Here is a 25566-nt window from a genome sequence, read left to right as displayed (position 1 = left end):
TAAAGAATTTATGAAGAGAAGGTACTTTATTTCTTTGCCATGTTGTATTTGTACAGACCAGATAAATGATGTAATAATTCATTATATTGCATCAGAACAGATTGTCCTGTTTTGTTGTGATTTGTATCCAAACTCACAGCTGAAGGTACTCTTGATTACCATTGGCAGCTGGGTCATATCTGTTGACATGATTCAAGTGCCATGAGGTTAATAATTAATTCTTTAATCTTTTAACATTTTTGCTGTCTGAACTATGTGAAACAGACAAAACCAAATTGGCAAATAATGTCTCCTAAAACTGATGAGAAAGTGAACTCATGCAAATTAAGCATGTTTTTCCCCAATCATTTTACATTTGTTTCTGTATCATTCAAAATATGAGTATATATATTTTTTTTAATATAATGATGAATAGTGCACTGCTTTGCTCACATAGCCTTTACATTTTTCCAGAGAGCTTGCATCCACATTAAATGAACATCCTTAGGCATGGCCAGTTCTTGTGGCTGAAAATACCTGCTACCACATGTTTTTGAGATAAAGTCTGTCATTTATCCACTACTAAGTCTGAAAACAACACTTAAGAAAAGGAGTCAATAAAGAGAAACCTGATCAGAGCAACAGGATCCAAAGCCTAACTCATTTTCGGACAAAAACCCCTAACAGAGAAAATTTTGCATAGGTACACAAACACAGTTTATCTCTTGTGGTTTTATGTCTTTGCTCCCACTTGTGAGAATAAAAGGGAAGATTCCCATGTGGGTAGACATTAAGGTAGGAGCCAAGACGTTGGATGAAATTCTTTGAAATCTCTTTGAAATTCAGATTGAACCCTATGGTGTTTGATTTGACTCTCGATGAAGCATCAGTTCCATGAGGTAAGGCTGTACCTTTATTTTCCTTGCAAGGGTCATAAAGGATTTCTGATCATCAGAAGTGATGTGAATCAGAAAGGAGGTCGAAATTACCTTTTCTTGGTGATCATAACATGCATCTCAGAAGGATGAACAAGACAACGAGTTTTGAAAGTTGTGACATGAAGCATGAAGGTGGGGATATGTGCATTTGAGTCTGAACAGATGAAGGAGAAGAAAGAGGGAGATGAGCAGGCTGCCCTGGGAAGGGGAGCAGAGGTGACACGGCTCCCTAGGGAGAGGGACAGCTTTGCAGAGGAAGGTGTTTTTGGTGAATCTCATGCAGCTGGTGCAAAAGCTGGCTGTGACATTAACTGCCAGCTCTCCCAGACTTGATGGAAGAGCCTCCAGTTCATCTCTTGTACAGCCCTTTCTGATTCACTGTAACAGGCAGTCAAAGCACAGGGTATCTCTTAAGAAAGAATTTTCCTTGTTTTATTCGTAATAATCCAGCTTCCTGTGAAAATGACGTGAAGAAATATCAACCACATAAACAGATTTTAAAGGTTTCAAAGTGGTATCAAACCAAGCACGTTCCTCTTTAACAGTGAGCCTCACTTTGCTTTCATACACATACAGTTGTAGCATTGGTAGAAGATTTCAGAGCATGCTAATATTTGTAGTGTCAGATCTTCAGTGAAAGGTGCAATGTGTTTATCTGTTTAAATGCGAGGGTAGGTTCAGTGTTGATGATGGGACATGAGGCACTTGGAAAAACTCAGAACAGGAATACTTTGATGTTGCTCAGTCTAAATAAAGCGGACACAGGTTTTCTGAAAGGGCTTTGCCTGCACACCTCAGCTGTAACATGAGGGTGACCAGACCACCCTCTAGTGGGATGAGAATGCATTTCAGCTTGTAATGTGTTACTGCTTTAGCTATGAAACCATATTTCTGTTTCCTTTTGCCTTGGAGATCTTTTCAAATGAAAGGTAAGATCAGATGTGTATCGTGCAAGCAGTGTGGGAGGGCTCCTATCCTAAAGGCTCTTCAAACTTCCCCTGCTCAAAGGGTTTCTGAGTCAGAGCAGTGGGACTTGGTGTCCTGATACTGAAAAATGGAGCTGCCTCTCCCATGTCTTTGGTTCTGAAATATTAAAACTAAATGTATCTGTTTCTTCTTGTTCTTCGCATAACAACATCAGGTCTAATTGACATATGGAAAATAACAGTAAGGAATTGCTAGATTATGGGGCGAAGGAATGTAAGGGAGCTGAGCAGCTGAAGAACTAGGAAAAGGTTTTCCTAATCAGATCTGGTCACATGAAAAAAAAAAAATCTACTTGTGAAAAAATATTTCAGCAACTGAGTGCAGGGGAAAAAATACCATGAATGATTTATTTCACAGTTATTATTTGGTACTGCCAGAGCTTCCTCATTTAAGAAAAATGCAAGGTAAAACTCCAGTTGACACACCTTGGAAAACTCTGCCCGGACATGAGATGCAGCCATCGGTCCCAGCATCGGGCACACCTAGAGCACCAGCTCCTGCAGAAGGGAGAAGGCACGCAGCACCACAAAGTTAAACAGGAGAGACTTCCAGCAGGACTTTTGGTGTCCAGTCCTTTCTAGAGCCACAAATGAAAGCTGCCATGTGAAATCTGTAGACCATGTTTCAGCCGTGGCTGGCTGGCAAGGCCAAGCTTTGGCACACAGGGTCCGGGAGCTGGGGGAAGCAGTGGTGTGGTGCAATGGCACCTTTGCTCTAGGGGGAACATGAAGGTCTGTCATGGAGGGGTGCTGACTGCAGTTTCCAGTTCAGTTAGCCAGGACTTGCTGCTCTCCTTCCACTAAATCTTCTCCTAGGCCATAAGCTCTCAGGAAAAGAGACTATGTCTTCGTCTACATATGGAAAATATCAGGTTTGTTTTCAACACCATTGCAGCCTGAATAAATTGAAGTATTATGTATAATAGTAAACATATGTTGTCCCTGCCTCATGCTCATGGTGTTGCCTAGTTGAGGAACAGCCTCTTGAAAACCGACGTTCCTGACCAATGCCCTGTCTTCAGTCTTTCAAGGCCTGCTTCAACCAAGGTGTCTGAAAAACATCAGCTAGATAATACGGCTAAGTGATGAGTGACCTCAGGTGGTACCTATGAAACAAAAGAGAAGAATCACATGTTTTTTGTGTCTCTCTCACCTTTGGTCTATTGTTTGGTTTTTGACATATCACTTCTACTGTAACCCCAAGAGGTTGGAGACTAAAATCCTCACAGCTAGAGCTGGTCTGTGCTAGCTGCTCTCCATGTGTTCGTGCACACACATGCAAACAGTCTGAGCACAGAGGAGACTGAGATCTTCATAGGGTAAATAGTCAAAGAGTTTCATTTTAATAGGTCCTATGATGTGGTCTTTCCCAGTCTCATTTCAAACAGTCCGGTTTAAAAAAAAAAGCAACACCTAAGTTTTGTTTTAAATCTTGACTTAGAGAAAAGGATTTGTCATGATACGAAATAAGCCATTCTGTTAAGCTTACTGCCTTGTATTTCTTCTAGAGATGAAAATATTTGTAGAGAAAAAAGACAATGTGGTGACAAAGATCTGAAAAATTACAAATACGTTCACTGATATTCTTATCTGGATTATAATGACTCAGCACTGAGTCACTGGGATACAGCTTCTTTTTTGTTCTATGGTTGGGAAGACTTAGGGTTTGAGCAGCCTGCAGTGAATAAACCTGATAACATATAACAGTTTTGAGGTCTTAAAGAATGTAATACAAAGTTGTTTTTCAACCTTTTTTCCACTTGCGGTCACCTAAAAAATTTCCTGTGGACATAAATAAGCTTGTAAAGCAGAAGATGCCTTTTCTTTGTTACCTTTCACTGATCCCTCAGAAGTAGCCCATGGACCCTGGGAAGTTTGCAGACCATAAACTAAAGATGGCTGTGTTACTGGGCAATGTCATTGGCTGAGTTCAAGTGATTAAAGCTTCAGAGACATTTGGTTAGTCCTTCAACTGTTCAGAGAATGTGAAAGGTGACTCTTAAAGCATAGTTTCTTCAGACAGTCTTATAGAGGTTGATTGTATGGCTCTGTCTTGTGAATGTTGTAGACTGCAGAAGCTAAGTCACAGCTTCCCACTGCGGCTGGGGGATAGCCCTCTCCACATGTGCTGGTGGAGAGCAGCCCCAAGGCTGTTCCATCTCCTGCCAGTCACAAATGGCCACAGAAACCCAGAAACACAGCAGAGAACTGATGTACCAGACCGAACACCTTCCTTTCCCACAGTTACAACAGTGAAGTGTAAGGATACTGTTTTCTGTCTCCAAAAAGAATGCACTGTGCTGTGTAATTTTGAGTTTGAGCACTCTCTCAGTGGGAAAAAACACTGACTGTTTGAGTTACCAGTACCACTTCCAGTCATATCCAAGCATTCCTCAGAGGCTTCATGTCTAATCATTTACTGGATTTGTCTTAACTTACCTCAGAGAAGTCTCAGCATCTCCCAGTTAGAGGTAGTATGTCTGAAGCAACTCCATCTGGTTGGTTGCTCAGTCATCCTTGCTCACTGAAATTTGGAGTAAATCATGCTGTGAATGAAATAAGTCTCTTATAAATTGTCTGGGCAGTTACAGTTGCAAGGTGGGCAAAAGTAGCTCCTTGACTCTGCTTGGCAGCACTTGTGTGACAGAAGCAGGAATAAACCATAAACCTAATACAAACTGTGCTGTGGGTACCCAATGAAGTCATGCTCAGAGGTGGACAGGGTCCTCATGAGCATGCCTCCGTGGGAAATGCTGGACATGGATGGAGCCTTGTTTGCTCTGCTACAGTACAGATCACTCCCACTCTAAGGGGATCGATTTCAGCTGGTTCCTCAGAGAGGTCAAATCACTCCTAAAGAATTCGCTTTCAAATTATAACAGTTCTCAGTAATCAGAGAGGAAAGATCAATATATTCCTGCCCAGAGAATCACAAATCTCTCTCACCCAGAGCCCCAGGAGGAGTTTCCAGGAAGGACAAAATTCCTCTGAGACACATCTGACTTTCTGCCAGGGCTGTCAGTGCTACAAGCAGCATGCAGATGGCAGACAGTGTGCAGGTAGCATGCAGATAGCTTGTTTGGTCTGGGTTTTACAAGCTAAATAAATTTTGTGATAAATAAACACTTTGTTGCTTTTCTAGGCTCAGTGTACATCATGGGCTTCTTCCAGGTTCATTTTCCCCTTCTGCTGCTGTACAGTCCTGAGGCATTTAGGGATTTCTTGCAAAACTTCTTTTCATCCTACACACCTGAGCCATTTTTTCTCTGCTCTTCTTTCTTTTCCTTTTTTCTATTACAGGTTCTCCATGTTTTGTCCATACTGTTCTCCCCATTTCCCTGTTTTCTATAACCCCTCATACCACTGACCTTCCTGCAAGGAACTGGGAACATTTTTATTTCCTTCTCTTGTGAAATGGAGTTCTTTTCATCCGTATTTTGTATAGCCTAGATGTTCTACCATTTCCCCCTTTCTCCCTCGTTCTTGTTCTCTTTTCTCTTTGGCAAGTCACTGGTCTGTGAAAATTGAAGCATGAGATTTGGCAGCACTAAGATGGCAGAAGAAAAACAGGGAGGGGGTATGTAGATAACTGCTAAGTGGTTAACTTCATGGCTGGGGGTGTTCCCCATTTTCTCCTTTTGTTTTTGTTTTTAATTTTCTCTGGGCTAGAAGGATTTGGCTCATTGGCACCTTCTAACATTCCCTGGAAATTTTCAATTGACTGACCAGTAAATTAAAAGTCATTGTACTATGAGCAAAGACAGGATCAACCAACAATAGCAGGGTAACAACTGTATGAATCAGTTGGTCTTTATCACATCCCTCTTAAAGTCATGTCTTTTTCTGGCTGAAAAGTCATACCCTTATCAATTGTTCATGTCTGCAAGCTGTTCCATATCTTTCTTCTAAACCAAATCCCTCAATTTATTTAAATCAAAACCAAACCAAAACACCCCAGACCTCCCAAGACAGTCTGTTTTTCAGCTTGATTTCCAAAGGAAACAAGGTTTAGTAGGGAATTATATCATTTTCCTGTCTCTCTGTTGCTCACCTGAGAGCCTGCCTGTTTAGGACTGTTTGAACGCATAGATTGATTTCAGCCACACTTGAAAACACAGAGAAGTCTCTAATGTGCTAGATTCCTATAAATTTCATGGAAATTGTCACCTGGATCGAGGAAAGAGTCTCAGATTAAGTGGTGTCTGTATGGGAAAGGAGGGCAGAATTTTGCAGTTTCTGGCATGCAGTGCAGTGAGCATCCTCACAGTCACCAGACACACATCCATATAATTTTGGTTGGCCAACCTGCATTTGTATCTCTAAGCCTGTCACTGTGCAAACTGCCTCTTGCTTGGAGCGGGTGTGAGAGGAGCTGGGGGGGTCTCTGAAACTCAAAAACTCTGTCAAAGGAGTCAGCTGGGGACAAAGGAGAGAACTGCTCAGAAACCAGCTGGTATTTCTTTTCCTTGGAATCAGATTCAGATGCTCACTTTGGGACTATATGCATTGCGTGGTGAATCTCTAGGTGAGATGCTGAATGGAACATGTTCAGAAAACAGCAGAGGAAGCAGTATAACTGCATCAGGATGTCTTTCCAGGAGAGTAAATGGGTCTTTGGCTGTTCAGAGAGAGGTCGGTGTACTTGTGACACAGAATTGATCTATACTCCTCAAGGACTTTGCAATGGCAATCTTTTCTTATCTGACAAATAGTAAAACAATTCTAACTTGTTGCTTACACATGACAATGTTTTGCAATTTCTGCCCCTCATGAGAAATATTTGATCCCAGTGAGTGCCATGGACATTTCAGTGGAAGCTCCCTGAATGGGAACTATGTAATTCAGCTTGAAAAGACCTTACAGAATCAGGCCCATGCTAGAAGAACATACTAGCAACAGCTGAAAAGAATGATCTGGCTTGATGTCAGCCTTAGCCCCAGACACAACACACACACACTGTATTTACTGAAATCCCAGCCTTTTTTACAGAGCCTCTAGGTTAAATACTGCTTTGAAATGGCTCTCCTTAACCTAGAGTCATAAAATGTATGAAATGAAACAGTTGCTGTACTGCACTGAAATAGCTGAACTGTTCCTGCTAAATTGTCTTGCAATTGCATGTCACAGACTGAAGGCTGTTTGGGAAGGGGGGAGGGAAATCAATGTTTCCTAATAGGGCCAAGTTACTCAATGAGCCATATAATCAGTTTGGTATTGTTACAGTCAAAATTTTTTTTCCAAAGTCATTCTCACATTTCTCTGAGGCCTTGAAATTGTTTAAGATGGTATTGAGAAAAACCTGGAAAGCCCTAATAAATGTGTGTTGCAATGTGTGCCTGTCCTGCAGTGAACTTATTCTGCAGCCTACAAGATCATGATGTGACATTCACGCTAGTCTTTTTCTGCTACATTTTGGCTAACGACAAAGAACAATGTGTGTAAAACTATATAAAACTACAGGTAAATTTGGAAGAACCACAGCATTATAGGTAAGAAAAAATACTGACAGCCAAATTCCATCTCTTTGATACAACTGAGTAGTACTTAAGGCCTAGAGCAACTTTTACTTGAGTGACTCCTCTGGCCATACAGGCTAAGCCAGGTGAAGTCAACAGTATCCACTTTGGTTACATTCTGGCACCATGTTAGCCCTGTTGGCTTCACCTGTCTGTGTATCTTTTTTTTTCTTGGGAAAGCTGGACAGGAAAGAAGGCAGTGCCAGTGTACTCCAACCATCTTTATATTTAGCAAACAGTGTGGTGCAACAAGAAGGAATCTGTAGGGCAAACCAGTTGGTCTGAAGACCCAGTACACTCCTTGTGTTTCATAGAGACATTTTGTACTATCTCTAATCTGGTCCTACAGACCAAATGTCCATTAGCACCTGGATTTGCATCCTTCAGTTTATTCTACTCTGACAGGGAATTGCACTTGTGTGCTCCCAGTTCATTTTGAGCCAATGTACCTTAAATGGGACAATGGGGAGATTCAGTCCAAAAGTAGACTTCTTATCTGTAATGTAGTGCTAATGGAGGTGCACTTTAATAAGACTGTTCAGGATGAGTGGTGTATCAGAGTGGTGGCATATCCTGCACAAGGCATCTATCCCTTCCTATAGATGTAACCAATAAATTCTCTCATGGGATACTCAGTTTGGGTCACAGCATTTGACCTTATGAAAATGCAGCTATTTCAACCACTGTTTCAATGAACTACAAGACTTCAACACTGAGTTGGATCATAATTTTCAGCAATGTACTTTTGGGCTCTTTAGGACCATTCTCCAACAGCTTATACCCAGGGAAGATGGCCAGAGCAGGGGGATCAGATGAGGTGAGTATGTTCCAAAAATACATAACAGCACAGTGGACCTGAATTCTGCTCTGCATCTTTCCTTGTTAGCCAAGCCCATAAACGGTTTGCTCCCCCAACAAATACTGGAGCAGGAACTACACTGTTCTGCATTTCACTAGAAAGGAGAAGCCAAGGTCAAGAAATTGCAGCTGCATCTTCTCAACATAGATCTGAAACCTGTTCAGAGGACACAGAAAATGAAGACCTTCTAATCTAATTCAGATTTACAAAATCTTTCTTTTCTGTCTCCTTCTCTTTCTTATCTTTGGAGTGAAGCATGACACCCTGTTGTAGGAGCCATCATGGCTCATGGGTTCAGCTTACAAAGTCAGCCTGGAGTGGAGAGCAGAGGAATGGAGTGCCCAGATCACAGTTCTGACAAGTATCTCCAGTCACTGCTGAACCAAAACTATTTTTCCATTTCTTTCACAAAACAAGAGGAAACCTTCACACTTTAGAATGTCTCCCAACTTTTAAAATTTTCTGAACCTACCTTTTCAGAACTTCCTATCCCCAAATGGTTTTCTGGTGCTCCCTGCTCAAACAAAATTTTGTAACATGAAAATTTACCTCCTTGAAAAAAAATCTGATTTTTTTTATTACTTGTTTTGCTTCTGTGCCATGATCCCTTCTCCAAATGGATATTAGCTGAGAACCCTGTCAAATGTGAGTGTAATTTACATTTTCCCCTCAAGACTGAAATTTATTCTCTTCTACATTGTCCATTCACCTAGCTCATTAGGTTTTTCCTTATTAGATTTATTACAGATCTCCCTGGTCTTAATCAACCTAATTAACACAATCTCATCTGCACATTTATTGAGTTATTATTTTCCTGATTCATAAATATATATGATGACAGATATCTTTGAGGTACCTTCTCTTTAAGGTTTGAAAATTCACCACTTACCTTGCTTTTTTCTGTTTCCTAGACAGTTTTTGTTCCATAGTAACACTGGTTCTTCACCTGAACAAGTCTTCAGTAGCAGCACTGACTGAAATTTTTCCTGATGGAAAGGACTCACTTGCTGATTTGGCAGAGAGTCATAACATTGACCATTCAACCAGTAAGTTTCTCAGAAGGCTGCTCAGCTCCCCAGGTTTGTGGCTCCTCACTGTTGTGCTAGTTCAATTTCTTGCCTGGGATTCTTTAAAAAAAAAAATCAGTTCTCTCATACTTTCAAGAATGTTTTCAAGAAATGTCCAGTCTATGGCAAATTATCTTCTTTCATTTTCTTTAAACCCACAATACAAGGGGATCTAGAAAAGCTAAATTTTCAGAAACGTGAGGAGGGTTCACTTTCATTCAGAAGTCTCTTGCTAATAACCTGGTTTAAGATTTTTCAAGAAGCTCTCCTTTATCTGATTTTTTTACATTCAGATCACTTTAAAAGCTTGGTAAATTTGCTTTGCAGAAATTGCACAGGTATGGACTACAGATTATTTAGTGTTCTACATTAATGTTCACTTCAATCAATTTTTTTTGGTGAAGAAAGAAGAACCCACTCTTCTACCAAAGTTGGCCACACCAACATCCTTTTTAAGGTAAAAAGCAAGTAAATTTTGCTGGGTTATTTTAATTTCATGTAACCACTTAAAATGTTGGAAGCTGATAGCAATGACACATTCATGATAGAAAAATGTATTGGCTAATATAACCTATATCAAATTACCTCTTAGTCATTAGCTTCATAAAAGACATTAAAATAACCACCATTTGTCATTGCTATTGTTTGTTTCAAACTCTTTCAACAAATGTTATATAAAGCTAATGCCAAATGTTAAATAAAGGACTAGCCAACCCCACTCCTGTTCTCAGCTGCCCTTTGCAGATGTCTTTTCCTCCTCTTTCACTATACAGAGGATTTGATGCCTCTCACTGAAAGTCAGGGGGGAGGAATACTCCTCTTAGTAATATTAGGCATGCATTATTCCTCAGCCAATACGACAATGCTAATAAATGTGCCTGGCCATTTGTTTCTAAAACAATAAAAGAAGAAAATCAAAATAGAGGTAAAACCCCACATTTTGTCAGTTAAATCCCCGGTGTCTTTTAGATAATATAAAACATAGGAATAATTTAGGGATACAGAACCAACCTAGTTATTCCAATTCCCTGAGCATTGTGCCACAAAAATGCTAAGCAAAAGGGGGACCACAGTCAGGCAGCCTTTCATTTGGATTCTGGAAAAGTTAAGAGCATGAAAGTATACCTACAGATGCACTATTTCAGAACAAGATTCCATCTAACCCACAGTCTCCAGCAGAGGCCATCAGCAGCTACCCAGGGAAGAGTAAGAGCAAATCAAATGTACATGGTACATCTCCGAACTGTTCTCCAACCTCTGACTAACTCCAGGTTAGGATTTTCCTGAGGTTGATATGTTTTTTCTATTTAGTAATCCTCAACAGACTTCTGTTCTGAGCTTGTCCAGCCTCCCCCTGACTCCATGTCAACTTTTTGCATCTGCAACCTCCATTAGCAAGGACCATCACAAATCCACTTTCTAAGTCTCCTTTGGATTCACGGCAGACCAGCAGAAAGGTTGGTGGCTGCTGGGACTGGCAAACTAGATTGAGTTGGTGGCAGATTGGATTGAGATAGATCTAACCCTTAGACTAGGAAAGATTCAAAATAATCAGCTCCCTCTGCCTTCTTTTGCACTGCTGCAAGCTTATAGGAACTATGGCTGGGAGCAAAAATAGGTACCAGTTGGTTTTTTTTTTTCCCTAGGGCAGCATGTCACTACTGCTAAAATGTCAAGTATAGAAGTATCACCTCCCAGTGCTAGTTGATGCTACTGGTGATAGCCATAAGCATCAGGAAGGTGATATACATGTAAACTTAAAACACAGAGTCTGGTCTGAGACAACCCATCAGTCTCTGCAACTGGGTGATACAGTAGGCAAAAATTCTCTAATGCTTGTTGCAGCCTACCCACCATCTGCCTCATGCTGCTCACTACTGCAGTGTCCTTTGTGCTACTTGTTATTACAGTGTCTGGGCATCTGAATTGCACTGTGTTCTGGAAGAAAAAACAAGGGTAGAAACCTGGTTGCATCACTCAGTCTATCTCCCTGCAAAGGGAGACGTGTTCCCTGAAGCAAATGTGAGCGTACTTACAGTTTTAAATGTCTCAAGTAATTGTGCTTTCACGTTTCCCTCACAAGACTATTCAACACTTCAAAGTAGCTCAAGCTTTTCCTGGCATTCTGTCTAAATATTCCCTTCTTAATCTCATCTCATTACCTCCTAAGTAATTGTATTCTGTCCTTGGGGTCTATTCACTTTGTACATTTACAGACTGCTACCCAGTTCCCCTGGGTGTAAGCCTCACTCTGAGGCAAATGACACATTTTTACATTTGAAATCTTTCCTTCAAACTATTCACAATTATTCTTGCAATCTCCCATACTAAGGTAGTCTCTGCAGATAGGTCAGAAGGTAAATTTCTGACTTCACAAGCTTGCAACCTACCCTGCCGTCTTCCTCCTTTCTTTGAGCTCTTGTCAACCCACATGTATTCATGTGAATACTCCTTTGAATTCAAATATTCTTTAAATGCCTTGAGTTTGCAAGGCTGGGATCAATACACAAAGTAGAAAAAAAGGAAATGGAAAGGAAAATACAGTGGGGAAAAAAAAAATCTCCAAAACTCAAAAGGCCTATAGTCTGCTGTTAAGGGAGATTTTTCAATCCTTTCATAATCAGTGGCTGGTTTCCATTTTTTAGATGTAATAAGTTAAAAGTATTATTTTTCCCTTTTTGTAATTCCACTTTAGAGAACAAAATCTAATAATTCTTCTTCATTTGTCTTTTTTTGCATCCAATTCTGAAAATAGTTCTTCTTCTCCCTTTTCCCACACCTAAGATTGTCTATGACATGCTTACATGATTGTAAGTGATTTATCTTTCTGGTCTTATTTTCATCTTCCCTGAATGGCTTCCAGTTCACTGTGAATTATTTGATAATATGGCAAAATGTAATCTAAGCTTGCCATTTCCCTGGCTTTCTAGCAAAATATTTTGCTGGACATGAAATATGGACATACTAGAGAGAAGGAGATGTTGTAGGGTTATGGTGTTCATCCAGTTCCCTACAGGCTTGAGAGAGTGGGTTGGTTTAGCAGGAATGCAGTTAGTGATATTTCTTGTTTCTGCCTGAATCCAGAAAGTGCTCAATCATGCTCTTTGTTCAGCTGCATGGCTGGTGGGTGGGCTGTGCGGCTGACAATTCCGGTTCTAGGTCTTCTTTACAGACACTGCTTAGAACCCATCATTCCAGAGTGGATGCAGACTAAGCCCAAATGCTTGAACCTCACCACGGACTAAGTGATGAGTTAGAGAGTTCTCACCCTGCTGCATTATGTTGCTACTTGCCTAGAGATGACCATTTCAAACTAGCTTGGTTATGACTATGCATTGCAGGAATGGTTGAGATGGATCAAAATATTTGGAACTGGAGGTATTTTAATATGGGGGATAGGATATGTAGCATATTTTGCTATTTGCTTCCAATTTCACTTGTAAAGTGCTTGAATATTTGGAATTTCTATGAGGATATTATTTAGCAGTCCTGCTTTCCTAGCTTGGTCAGGCACAGAAAATAAGAGCAAAAGAAAATGATAAAGACAAACATCCCAAAAGATCACAACTTCTCTTCTTATGGTAAACATTTGTTGACTTCAAGGTGAAGGACACACGCAACTCTCTCTTTTTTGTTTTGCATGTGGATGGTCATCTATTCAAGTAATGCTACAGGAATCTTCCGTTAAATAGTTTGTGTTAGCCATAGCACTCCGACTAGAATATGTATGGTTACACAGGCTTTCATGGGGAAAACACTGGACCAACTAAACCTGAATGCACAAGAGAAATGCACATTAGTTTTCTTTGGGTCACAGATGCTGTGTACTCATAGCTGCTTTACATTGGCTAACAGTCACAAGGTGAAGCTCCTGCTGATTTACAGCCTGTGCTCAACTGCTCGCTTGGGAGGGATGTCACGGGTAAACTTGACTCCAGTGTTGTTCCCATTGTCTATGGTGGGTATGTGCTGACTGTCCGTGGCAGGGTGAGATACTTTCAGTTTCAGGAGCAATTTGCTGCCATGACTGCCTTCATGGTGCCCATTTTCAGCTCCATCTGCAGCTCAGCTTGGCAGCTGCACTCTGCAATATCATAGCAGGGACCGCCTGGGGCTGCAGTAGTGAAGCATCAGGCTGTGATCAGCACAAGCCCATTGCGTGACGACCCTGCTCAGCCCTGAGGTCTTGTGGAAGGAGGTGGCGTGGTGAGATCCCAGGAGGATCTGTGGCTTCTGGAGGTAATGGAAGCAGAAACACTACTGGCACAGAGGAAAGTGGCTCCCTCCAGACCCAGTGGGGCTGCACTATTTTACATCAGTTGAGGGTTCAATCTCGTGCAATCCTTAAACTGAATGAGAACAGCACTGCTAAATGCCTTCCTGCTTAAATGATGAACTCAGCGGCTGAAAGAATATAAAATATTTATGATATGGAGGAATGAAATGCAGTTGCTAAAATGAAGCATGGTTGAAATAAGGATACAGAGGGAATCTGAGTTCTCCCCTCTTTTCTTTGCCTAAGCCCAGTCTTACTTGCTCTGACATTATGATGGGGTAATTCCACTGCTTCCCACTGTTTTATACAAGTGCAACTGCAATCAAAATTAAACCTTTATCTTCAACTGTTTATCCCCTTTTAAACAGAAATGTCAAATAAAGAGGTTCTGAAATTCTGCTCCTCAACTTCTTGCCTAACCTAGACTGTTACATGGCCTTTTGGCCAGCAGCAACTGCCTCAGTCCCTGGCAAACCCCCAGCCACATCCATGGTTTCACATCAAGCCCCTCCAGTGAGTATGCAGAGGCAGGTTCTCTGTCCACTGGAAAACCTCTGCATTCCCTGTCCTGTGACCTTCCAGTATCAGCCCTGTTGTCAGATGCTGTGGCAAATGGTATGAATACTCATTGGAATGTGCCTCTGAGAAACCAACCCACCTCAAATTCCTTTAAAATAGTCTACAAAAAAAAAAAATCTGTGGACAGAGGTAATGAGGCAGCTGCCTGCAGAGCATGGTGTGGGTCAGGACATGCCAGATCACCTGGCATTGCCACAATTAAAGGATATTCTGTGCACCGCTGTCCCAATCCAATGTTGGGGGAGGTTTCGATACGATCCCAAGAGCGAGATTAAGACACAAACGAGGTCAAATGCCGTATACCCAAAAGAGGTTTTTATTATTAAAAAAGTGAAGAGGGGTAGCGATAGGACAGAATGGAAGGAAAAGACAGAAATAAAGCAAGGATGCCGGATAGGGCTGCAAGAATAGTCGCCACCATGGATCCAGTGGTGTCCCGTTGGTCTTCTGTCTTCAGTTCTTCGGTGGTGGGCGCACCCGGATCTGGCTTCGATGGTAGATGCACACTGAGCAAAGTTTTCTGCTACCTTTTTAAGTTCATCGTATCTGCTGATTAGCATATCTGCTCACCTTTAGTTTTTTTTTTTTTTCTCTGGTCCCACAGGTTTTGTTGCATCTGGCTTCAGGGCAGGAACGTTTGCCTCTTGTCAGTTCATTACCAACGCATGTATGGGGTCTGGCCTACACAATGGAGCCACAAATGGCTACAGGATGGGGCCAGCTCAGCACACCTCTGCCCCTTTGAGGCTTGTCTAAAGAGTCCGGACAATGCAACAGCAAAGAAGTGGGGGGGTGCATCCTTCAATACACTCCCGTTTCTCTGGGAGACATCCCCCAGACCAATTCACAGGCCCCAGCAGCTTCTCTTGGAGGTTTGCACTGACACAAGCAAGCTTTGAGACAGTCATATGACATTTCAGTCTCTTACAGCCTCTACTTCCAGCTACCACTGTGCCACAGACGTCAATAATTTTACAGTTTATCATTGTTTCATATTTCCATGCCTTAAAACGTTTTAAACTCTGCTTAACTGTCCTGGATTCCCTTGCAAAAGCAGAACACATTGGACTGGCCATGCACTCTGCAAACACGTCAGACCATGCTCTCCAGCCTACTTTGATGAAGCCCTGGTTCACATGGAATGACAAGGCTAGTTCCAAGTCACATCATGTGTAACCCATCCTTTCTAAAACTTTATTTTTAGTTCATTTCTTAATGCATTCTTTCTATTTTTTTTTTATGTTAGCCACATATATGGCAAGCTGAATAAATTGTTTTCAAGCCCACAGAACTTGGATAGGCACCAGCTTTCTGCTCTCTTTGCAATTTAACAGGACTGTTACTAGTGAAAGACTATGCCAATGACTAAAGCAGACAGCTGAAGTATAAGGAATTTTTACAAGTTTTCCAAGATTTTTGATAGGAGTTCCCTAGCAAAGAATTCTCTTTTGAAGCTCCTGTGAGGAATAAAGCAGTTTATGCAAAGTGTCATGGCTGAAACACTTACCTTTTTTTATATAAATCCATATTACTGCATGTCAGTGGGTGTAGTACTGGATATCATGGCACAGCATAACTTGGGGAAAGACTACGACAAGCCAACAGAAAGTGTTTCTAGGGATGCCCACACAGTCTCCCCTCTTGCAAATCATGCAGGCAGAAGAGTGACAGCACAGAGTGCCACAAAGGGGAACCCACACCTCCGTGTGCGAGCCCAGGGACCTTTCTTACTGCTGTGTGCATTGGCAGGTTGTATGGAGTGACCTCGTAATGTGGTGGGGTATGCATGTAAAAGTGTGCATATAAAAGTGTGTGTGTGTAACCCAAAATTCCCTGGATTAGCTGTACAAGGGTGGTTAGAAATTTGCAGGTGTTTGCTGATGTTTTGTAAATGTTTAGTATTGCAGTTTATCTTCTGTATTGCTGATATTGATCCTAAAGGTATAGTTCACTTATTGCCAGTTAATTATGCATCATTTATAAATCAATAAAGTACTTTGGTTCTGATTTAGTATAAAACACATGAGCTGAGCAGCTTTTTCCTGTGGCAGGTGCATGCTCTGTGATTTTGGGCAGAAACTACCTTGTAGTCCGTTTTACAGTTTGGGCAGAAACTACTTTGTGGTCTAATTACAGTTATCATTTACATAAGATGCTACTAATATAGTATCCAAAAATTCATCACAAATGTAGAGCAAAGCGTGTTTTATACCCCTTTTCATTAATTTAGTAAACACTACCGTTTAGGAAATGAAGCAAAATGGATACACACTTTCTCCGAGGTTCATTTTTTGAATCAGTTACTGCACTAGAAATTCTATTATAGCTACTGCTATTGCACTGCAGCTATAATTCCTGTTATGCAGATAAGCCAGTGCCTGGCAACTTAAGACAATGCAGATACAGACTAACACAACTGGTTTATCATCATCCAGATCCTCTGTCCCTGCTAACAGGGCTCAGGCTTGCCCCACCCCACTCCCCCTCCCCCCCCCCCCCCCCCCAAGGAGTTAATTGCACAAGTAAATAATAAGTGACAAATGGGAAAATATAGCCAGATGTCACATTAATGGGAAACTGTGCCACGTGGATTTTTTTGGTTTTTCAGATTTAGAGATGGAGAATTTGTCATGTATCATTTAGTCTTCATTTTCCTCATCCATTTGCACCACATACTAATCTGATTACCTGCTCTATTTAAGGCATACTTTTTCAAGTGGACTAGAATCTGCTAAAATAATTTCCTTTTGATTCTCAAATGTCTAGTTTTAATTCAGTAAGAAATAGGATGTGTATAGGTAGCATGTCACATACTTTGCCCCTTTTAACATAACTTTAAGGGTGTAAGAAAAAGCAATTTCCCTGCCCCACTGGGTCTACAATCTAATTAGACAGCAGTCAATTGAAAGCTAATGGATGGGTGGGTCTCTCACCTTAAAGAACCTAGGCAGATTTTGAACTTGCATCTGTATTTATTGTTGCTGTTTTTCTATTTTTACCTTCCCATGAGCAAAGGCGTTAACAAAGGAGATTGTCCTAAGGAGGGCACCTGGGTCTCAGGACAGAGAGGGGTATGAGGATCACTCAAGGCAAAGAGGATGGTCGGGCAGAAATGGGATATGAGGTTGATAGGTCAAGGGAAGCACTGGCCAGTATTTCTGAATTCTGTACTGGACAAGATGTTAGAAATAATACTGAAGAAGTCATATAGCTCAATTAAAAAATATTGGAATAGAGTGAACACAACATTTGTAGACGGGGGTCATGCTTTACAAAACGCTTTTAAATTTGTCAAAGGAGTTATTAAACATGAGGAAATGGGTTACTTGTTGATACACTGAATTGAGATTTCCCCAAAGCTTGTGATATGATCCCCTACCAAGGAATGTTAAAGAAATTGTGTAGTCTTGAGAGAAGAGGAAAACCTCCTTTTTGAGCTATAACTGGCTAAGGTGTAGGAAATTAAGAGTAGGAATAAGAATTTTATTTCTGTGATGGAGGGGTTACAGACCCATAGAATATCTTCAGCATACTCATAATTAAAGTATAAAAGTATGTGAATAATTAGGTAAAAAAGTCTTCTGATAAAATTATTCAATATAGTCAATTCTAAAGCTCATTTCAAAAGTTACATCAGGATTTCATAATGCTAACAAATTTGACAATAAAATGGAAGATGGAACTAAAGGTCAGTGCATGCAAACTAAGGCACGTAGGCCAGCATATCTTCAATGATAAATATGCAGTGATGGTGTAGAAACTATTGCCACTAAGGAGAAAATGCTTGAATTCCCTGTGGTTGTTTCCTGAAAAACAGTAAGTGATCAGTGATGGTGGGGAAAAAAAGTAAAGGAAAACAGAGTGTTAGGCATGATTAAGAAAGGAACTGATAAGTAGAAAAAATTATTATGCCATTCTGTTGATTTGTGATGCCCTCTCACCCTGATCACTGCCCAAAAGGATATAGGATAACTAGAAAAGACAAAGGAAAATGTCATAAGCATAATAATATATATGGAGTTACTTCCAGGCGATGAAAAACTGAGTAAAAGCACTTCCCTGCTTGGAAAAGGAAAGAGTAAGAGGGGTACAAGAGACAAATATAAAATCTTAAGTGATATGGAGGACATGGAAAAAAAGGAAAGTATTCACATTTTCTCACATGAATTTTAGGAGCACTCAGTGAAATTTGAGGGTAAGTGTTTTAAGCAAAAAATGTATTTTTATACAGCTCAGAATGCAATGCAGAATTTGTTGCTCTCAGCTGGTGTCAAGGAAAAATATACACACGGATTGAAAATGAATTCTACAAATTAATCAGAAATAAATCTATTCATGATTATTAACTATAACAGTACAAATGTAACCTTAATGCAGGAAGGCCCCCAACTATCGATATCCAGAAGCTGTGTACTCACCCTGTGCCTTTTACTCTTTCAGTTTTTGAACACTGGGAAAGACTAGAGAGAGAGAAAGATGTGTGTAGCTTTAAGAAAAGATTGCATTGAATCATGCTCCTACATTTATTGTACTTCCCTGGCAGAAAAGTGGGAGCTGAAAGGATGGAAAATTCCTTTCAAGACGCAGGTGTGTGAAGGGATTCTTTGGGCCAAGTTTGACCTCAGGGATTCCTTCAGTCTTATCATGGTCCAGATGTCAGGGGGATGAAGGTGTCTCCGCCCTCACTTCTAGTGCTGCAGATCACCCTTAAATCAGTATTATCTCTGAAATTTCGGAGTCATTGGTGACTTAAAAGCACAAAACCATTGACAACTAAGTGTGACTTAGTGATTTACCTCCTGCCTGTCACGCTTAGAGAAGAGCCAGAGACGCTCAGATATCTGTTGCAACAAGTCTGCCACTGACACAAGTGAAATCTGTAAACAACTTCTTTCCTCCATAAAAATCTCGATTTTGTTTCTTCTGTCAATCACCACCAAAAGCAGCTAATCCCCACCCGGCAATCACCACGTGCACCAGCTTCACTTGCCCATGGCTTCATTACATATCCCACATAAAATTGATAGCAGTTTCCGTTTTGTAGACAAAACATTTACAGTTATCTCATTTGTCCTAGCAACAAAAATAATGATGCATATTCAACCTGTCATACAAAATGATCTGAAAACGCTTTACAGATACTAAAAAAAATCCAGAAAGGCTGTATGAAAAGCCGAAAGAAAACAAATAGGTCTTCCTTGGTTTTTCAGCTGGAATTTCAAAGCATACCATGTTTCTTTCCAAACCGCATTTTATTCTTTTCAAAGTATTTGGAAGACCCAAAATGACATGTTTCTTCTGGATGTGATATTGCTTTTATAGGGATTTACTTGATATCATTTTTTCTTTTGCCTGGTCTTTTAAGGTTTAGAAATTCACCCTGCTCACCCTACATCAAATTCTGATGAAAACCTAATATGGTAAAAAAAGTTTAAGAGCCTGGAATACCCACTCACATTTTTAGAATGTTTATAATGCCAATTTTTTTTCTGATGTTGTACTTTTAAAAAGTTTTGGTGCACAGATGGTGGCAATATACAGACCACCTTTGTGAAATCAACCGCATAAATTAATTTATCAATATACTAGCTAATTTCAGGTGCAGAAATATGGAATGTAATATGGAAAAATGTGCTTATTTCATACATAAATTTTGACTGCAGTAATATATCTTTTTTTTCCCTTGAGGAGCTCACAGGTCTATTAAGGCAGTCTATGTTTCAAACAATTACTACCTTACTCTCTTATATTTGCTTATGGCTCAACTGTCCCTTTATGCACATCCTATAACAAGGACTGCTGGGGAGCTGCAATGTCTCAAAGATCTGCTGTTAGTGGCATGGAGCACAGCCAAATATGTGCCTGTCTTTGTTCTGCATCACCACTCTGTACCCCTGATATAGAAGAAGCATCACATGGGAAGAAGTTCTGCCAAACACTGTGGGCAGGGGAATGGACAGAAGTGGGCAGGAGGCTCCCCAGGCTCTGCTCACCTACACAGGCTGAAACTCAATGCCCTATTCCTGAGCTGGAGAGTCTTTTGTTGCTTGTTCAAAATTTTTTCTTCTCTCTTGTCATTTGTAGTTGCATTTCACATTCCCTTTTACATTCATTATATTCATCTCCTTTTCTAACAAACCCCCTTGTTGCTCACAGCTGTTTTTTTGTAATTCAGAAAAAAAGTTAAATTTCATTTCACTGCTTTGAAAAAAAAAAAGATCATTTCAAAATACTGAAACAAAATGTTTTAATCTAATCCAGAACTTTCTCCTTTTTGTTTTTTTTTTTTTTTTTTCATTCAGAACTGGTTGTTGAATTTGCTTTTTCCCAAAAATTTGTGTCTTCCCCAAAATCCAATAATTGCTGTATTTACTGTGGAAAAAACCCCTCTAATCTCACCCTTCACACTGATTATGCATGACATGACAGGTGGCTTTTTAAAACGGAAATACACTTCAATTTCCTAAAGTACTGGTAGAAATGGAATAGTTTAAAAGTCTAATTGCTTCTCACTTCAGCCTGGTAAATCTCCCAGTGTCTTCAGAGGGCTCTGAGCTAAAGCCTTGCATATTTCTTTCCTTTTGCTGTGAGTCTTCTTTCTACTGAAAAGAGTAACAAAGGTCAAATTAATTCCAGTACAATACAGATTGTGTGTCTTGTATGTACCACATATTTTCAGTATGTCTAATGGAAGTATTCCTTAGACAAGTGACTTTTCTTGATTTTTGATCTACTTCCTACTCAAAAAAAATAATTCAAGAATGGTTAAAAGAGGCATGACTTTCATCTTTCGATTAACAGTAAACATGTACAACTGTAAAAATTTAATTCTTTGTCCTCCATTTCACACAGGAACAGTTGAATATGTTGATTCAAAACTAACCCAGAAAACAGGAGATCAAAAATTTATCTTGTAACTGTTATGAATGGACAATTGAGGAGGGGGGAGGGTAGTTCAGACAAAACCAATTTCTCATAAACTATACCTATGGGGGCAGAAGGAATTTAGACTGTTGTTTGAAAAACAGTTGCAAACTTGTAAATATTTTCAGCTTTGATAAAAAGCCAAACGCTTTTTATGCAAAAATGTCCATGCAGTGTGGGAACTGCAGATCAAACACCTCATCTCTTTAATGTCTTGTACAATCTAGTTTCACCAGCTAGATTCCATCCTCCCTTGATTTGAAATAATTTTGTTTGCTTGTTCCCTGTCAGCAAAGCATTATGAATGTATTCCAATTCTAATTTTTGGTAATCAGATAACAGACACAGAATCAATATTTTGCCTGTGAAATTGTAATACACTTACGATCACAGTATTATTCATTTTATTAGTTAAATGTGAAGGTTCTCTTAACCATGATCCAAAATTTATTTGAGATAAAAAGGCTTTTTCAACTGTCTTTTTCTGGATCACAGTTTTAACAATGTTATACCATTGTTTCTAGCTATTAGCTTGGCTTTTCACAGTGTTTTATCATTCTAGTAATGTATGGTACCTTGTTCAGTTCTTTGCCCACACCAGAGAGAAGCTACAAGAAAGCCCCAAAATCTGGAAAACATGGAAAATCAAATTCAGTATTTATGTGAGAATTTGTCCATTTAGAGATGAATTGATCATGACCTGGAATTTCATGAGAAAGAAACTTTATAGGACAGACAAATCAAAGGATTATAAATAACATGTGCATTTTTAGCAGTGAAAATAACTGAACATTGGAAGATCTTACTCTCAGAAGGGGTTCTGTCTTTCTTGGAAGTCTTTATTTGTAACAGAAGTGGGAGCCTGATGGAGGTGAGGGTCTGTGGTGTGTTATGGGAGAGTATGACTAGGTGAGGACTGTGTAGGGAGGGCTGTGAGGAAGGGGAGAAAAGTTATGGGGCCTGGGATGGTCCTGCACACACTCAATTTCCTCGTGAGGTCTAATACCGATGTGCATTCATTACCAGCAATGTTCCCACCTAAATCATACAGAAAATTTTTGTGGGTGGAAAAAATATGAGAACGAAGAAGAAGAGCTCAACCCAGAGTGTCATGAGCACCAGAAAGTTTGGGAACAGTCCAGATTTCAAAGAGATACTTAACTGCATTCTTCAAATATCTTTGTGAAACCCAGTTACACATCACACAGAAATGGTATACTCATTATGCTGGGATCATTTCTAACTGGAATTTGGCCAGACCTTTTTAAGCAGAAAGGCGGACAGGGGAACAATCCTGTCATTAAATGTCCTTGTCATTTTATCTTCATTCCTCTGATTTGTTGCAGATGTTGCTTTGGAAAGTGTTTTAGTGCCTTTCCCGCTTCAATTACCATCAGTTCACACTCAGTTCATAATGGCAGAATAATTGAGCAGGGACTAGTTCACCATCCTTGTGGATCTTTTTGACATCTACTTGTGGTTCCTTTATTTCTTTATCTTGCAGCAGATTTTTCCTTAGAAAATTAAATCTGAAAGTGTTTAAAGGTTTGAAAAATGGATAAAGATTGATTGCTTTGGTAACTTTATTTCAACATTAACTTTTTATGGATTATAATGACAAGCCCTAAGCAAAAAGGATTGTAGTTACTCTGAGATGTACGACTCAATATGAAGTCAGCACAGAGTGTAATTCACAATTTTTTTTCTTTCTAGCAAAGTCAAGTTAAAAAAACATAATAACAATATAATTTTTTAAAATAAATGCCGTTAGATGAACTCTAGGTGCATGAATTTATAGTGTTTACACTGAATAGTAAAGTAACCAACCATTTATTGTTTGTGTATTTCATTATTCATCATTTATTGAGTTTATTATTAATACATTAATATAATCAGTAAAGAGAATTTGCTTTTATAAATCTTGTCATTTTAATCCAAGTGTATCCTTTATGATATTTTGCAGACATAGGGTTGGTATCCAGCTAGTGTAATTCTACTGTGTAATGTAATTCACTGACTGTGATAAAATATTAGATTAGCTATACCAGTAAAGTTAGTTCATAATAATTGAAAATTAAGTAAGAGAAAAGGTGTTATTTGTAATTTCAGCAGCATTGTAATTGCTCTTCTGTAATAATATTTCTAAATAGCAACCGAAAGATTGGTTTCTACGGAGAATTAGAAATTGTAATTGCACAGTGTGGTGATCTGGCAGTCTTTCTGGAAACAAATCAAGAGAGAAATAATTATACAAGACTTTCAGAGCTACGGTTTCAAAAACTGAGCTCATTTCTGAATCTGGCAGACATTTCTTTGCCAGCCTAAGGAAATATCAAGTTTTTTGTGTGTTTAGTTTTAAATGAGGTAGAGCATTGGATTTGTTAGTCCATATATTTGCAAACATAAATATTATTCCTCCTAAAAGTAAGCAAGAAAAATCACCAAAACATTCCAGATCAACCATCAATGAATACAAATGTTCAAACCCAACCTGAGTTTTTGGAAGACAGTTCAGATAAGCTTTTCCTAAACTTCAGTATGCAGAATTATAAATGGATACCTGGATACCTTTTTCACAGTGTCATGCACCCTCTTCAGAGCAGGATAAGATGGTATGGCCTATTAGGTACTTGATTCTCACAACTGCAAGAAGTTAACTCACCATGTTTTCCTGCTCTTTCCACTGCCCTTTGGCAAAAAAAACATGGACATTTAGAAAAAGAGGAATTTGCTTTTGCTTACTTGAGTCGTGTAATCCTCTTAGCACTGAACAGGCTGTTCTGACAACATTTGCATTGGCAGTGAATGGAGAGAGAGCTCTTCCAACCAAGCAATAGTCTGAATATGATCTATTCATGGTGTTCTTGCATTCAGTTTCACAGACAAGACAACCAGCCTTGCCTGAACCCTCCCATCCTTGCCCACCTTTGGGGAGCACATGAGTTCTCTGTCTTCTGCTCCCCTGGAACGTCTGACTGGTCCACAGGCTAAGAAGATGCTGCTCACACACTGTCAAGGGTCTTCCCAACACCAAGGAAAAAGGAGCTTGCAGGGGTCCTGTCACCAGGCTGTGCCACAACAGCTCTGGCACTTCCATGGTCATGCAGGACAGAGGGAACATTAGCTTGCCCCATTAAGGTGACACCAGCCAGGTTTAGCAAGTATTAAGTATAGTGGCACTGAAAGGCACAGCATCCTGGCACCACTGACAAACAACTAAATTCACTCCTTGTCTTTCGCTTTATTACATTTGTGAATGTGGGAGCCATCATCCAGCCAAATCTTGCCTTAAGGATTCAAGCTCTCATTCTGCTTTCTCTGCAACACTTCTATTTCCTCTCACTGCACCCCTTCTTGCACAGACACTTGTCACCTAATCTCTCAAATCCAGTGTCAGGAGTCTTTTCCATACTCCCTCCATCAGTTCAGCCCCTGTAAGATTTCATACTGTTGTCAGATATGTCAGGGACTTGGTGGCAAATTAAACTTTTCTCCTGTGTTTTTCTTGATTTGCTTTTGCTACTGAGGAATTTGGGGAACCTCAGTCATCCCCGCTAGGTACAAGAAACAGAAATTTTCTTCCCCGGCAGGAGACAGGACTTCAGCTGAATTCACATAACCCTGTTGCTTAATATTTCCAATGGTTTTCAGATAGCTCATATCTTGGAGTCTAGAGCTGCTCTCATACCTGTGGAGATTTTTTTGCATGCAGCAAACAGAGTTCAAACTGAGTTCCCTGTCTGCAGCGTTCACTACATCATCATCAGGCTCCTCGTTGTCTGGATTGCAAGTTGGATGAGGCTGGCTTTCTTCTCTATTTTTTTTTCATATCCCAGATTCTTACTTATGCCCAAAAATTCTCCAGGGGCAGAAAGTGTCTACAAGACTTTAATGAGACTAGTCTTGGATGGGGCAAACTTTTCCTAACGTGATGTTTAAAGACACAGTTTAGAATTAACTACAGAAGTGCTGATAAAATGTGTCTCTATAAGCTAAAAAAATTGCAGTCACATTCCCTTTGTATTGCAGTTAGAACATCAAGAGGGATTCATCAGAAGAAAAGGCTTTTTTTACCATGCTCAAACTGTATTTCTATGGTAATTCTAGTACTCTCAAAAATTATTTTTACAGGGAATCTGATAAGACATTTTAACTCCATATTTACCTGAGCTTAATGTGTAACCATATATGGTAGTCCTAAACTTGAGAATTTTCTCATGCTTTTAACTATTGCTCTCATATTATCTTTTGCACAAATAAATTGCCTATTATTATAGCATGAACCAAGCTGGGTTTTTTTCCTTCAGCTATATGATATCTATGTATATATAAAATTATTCTGAATATATATAAATAATTTAAAAAACCCTCTAATCCTTGGAGAGAATTTTTAATTTGTGTGTCAAATGTGTAAAGCAGAGCTCTAAGGAACTAACACCAAA

This window comes from Strix aluco, chromosome 2 (genome assembly GCF_031877795.1).
Source record: "Strix aluco isolate bStrAlu1 chromosome 2, bStrAlu1.hap1, whole genome shotgun sequence".
NCBI lineage: Eukaryota > Metazoa > Chordata > Aves > Strigiformes > Strigidae > Strix > Strix aluco.
This window is presented reverse-complemented; position numbering follows the sequence as displayed.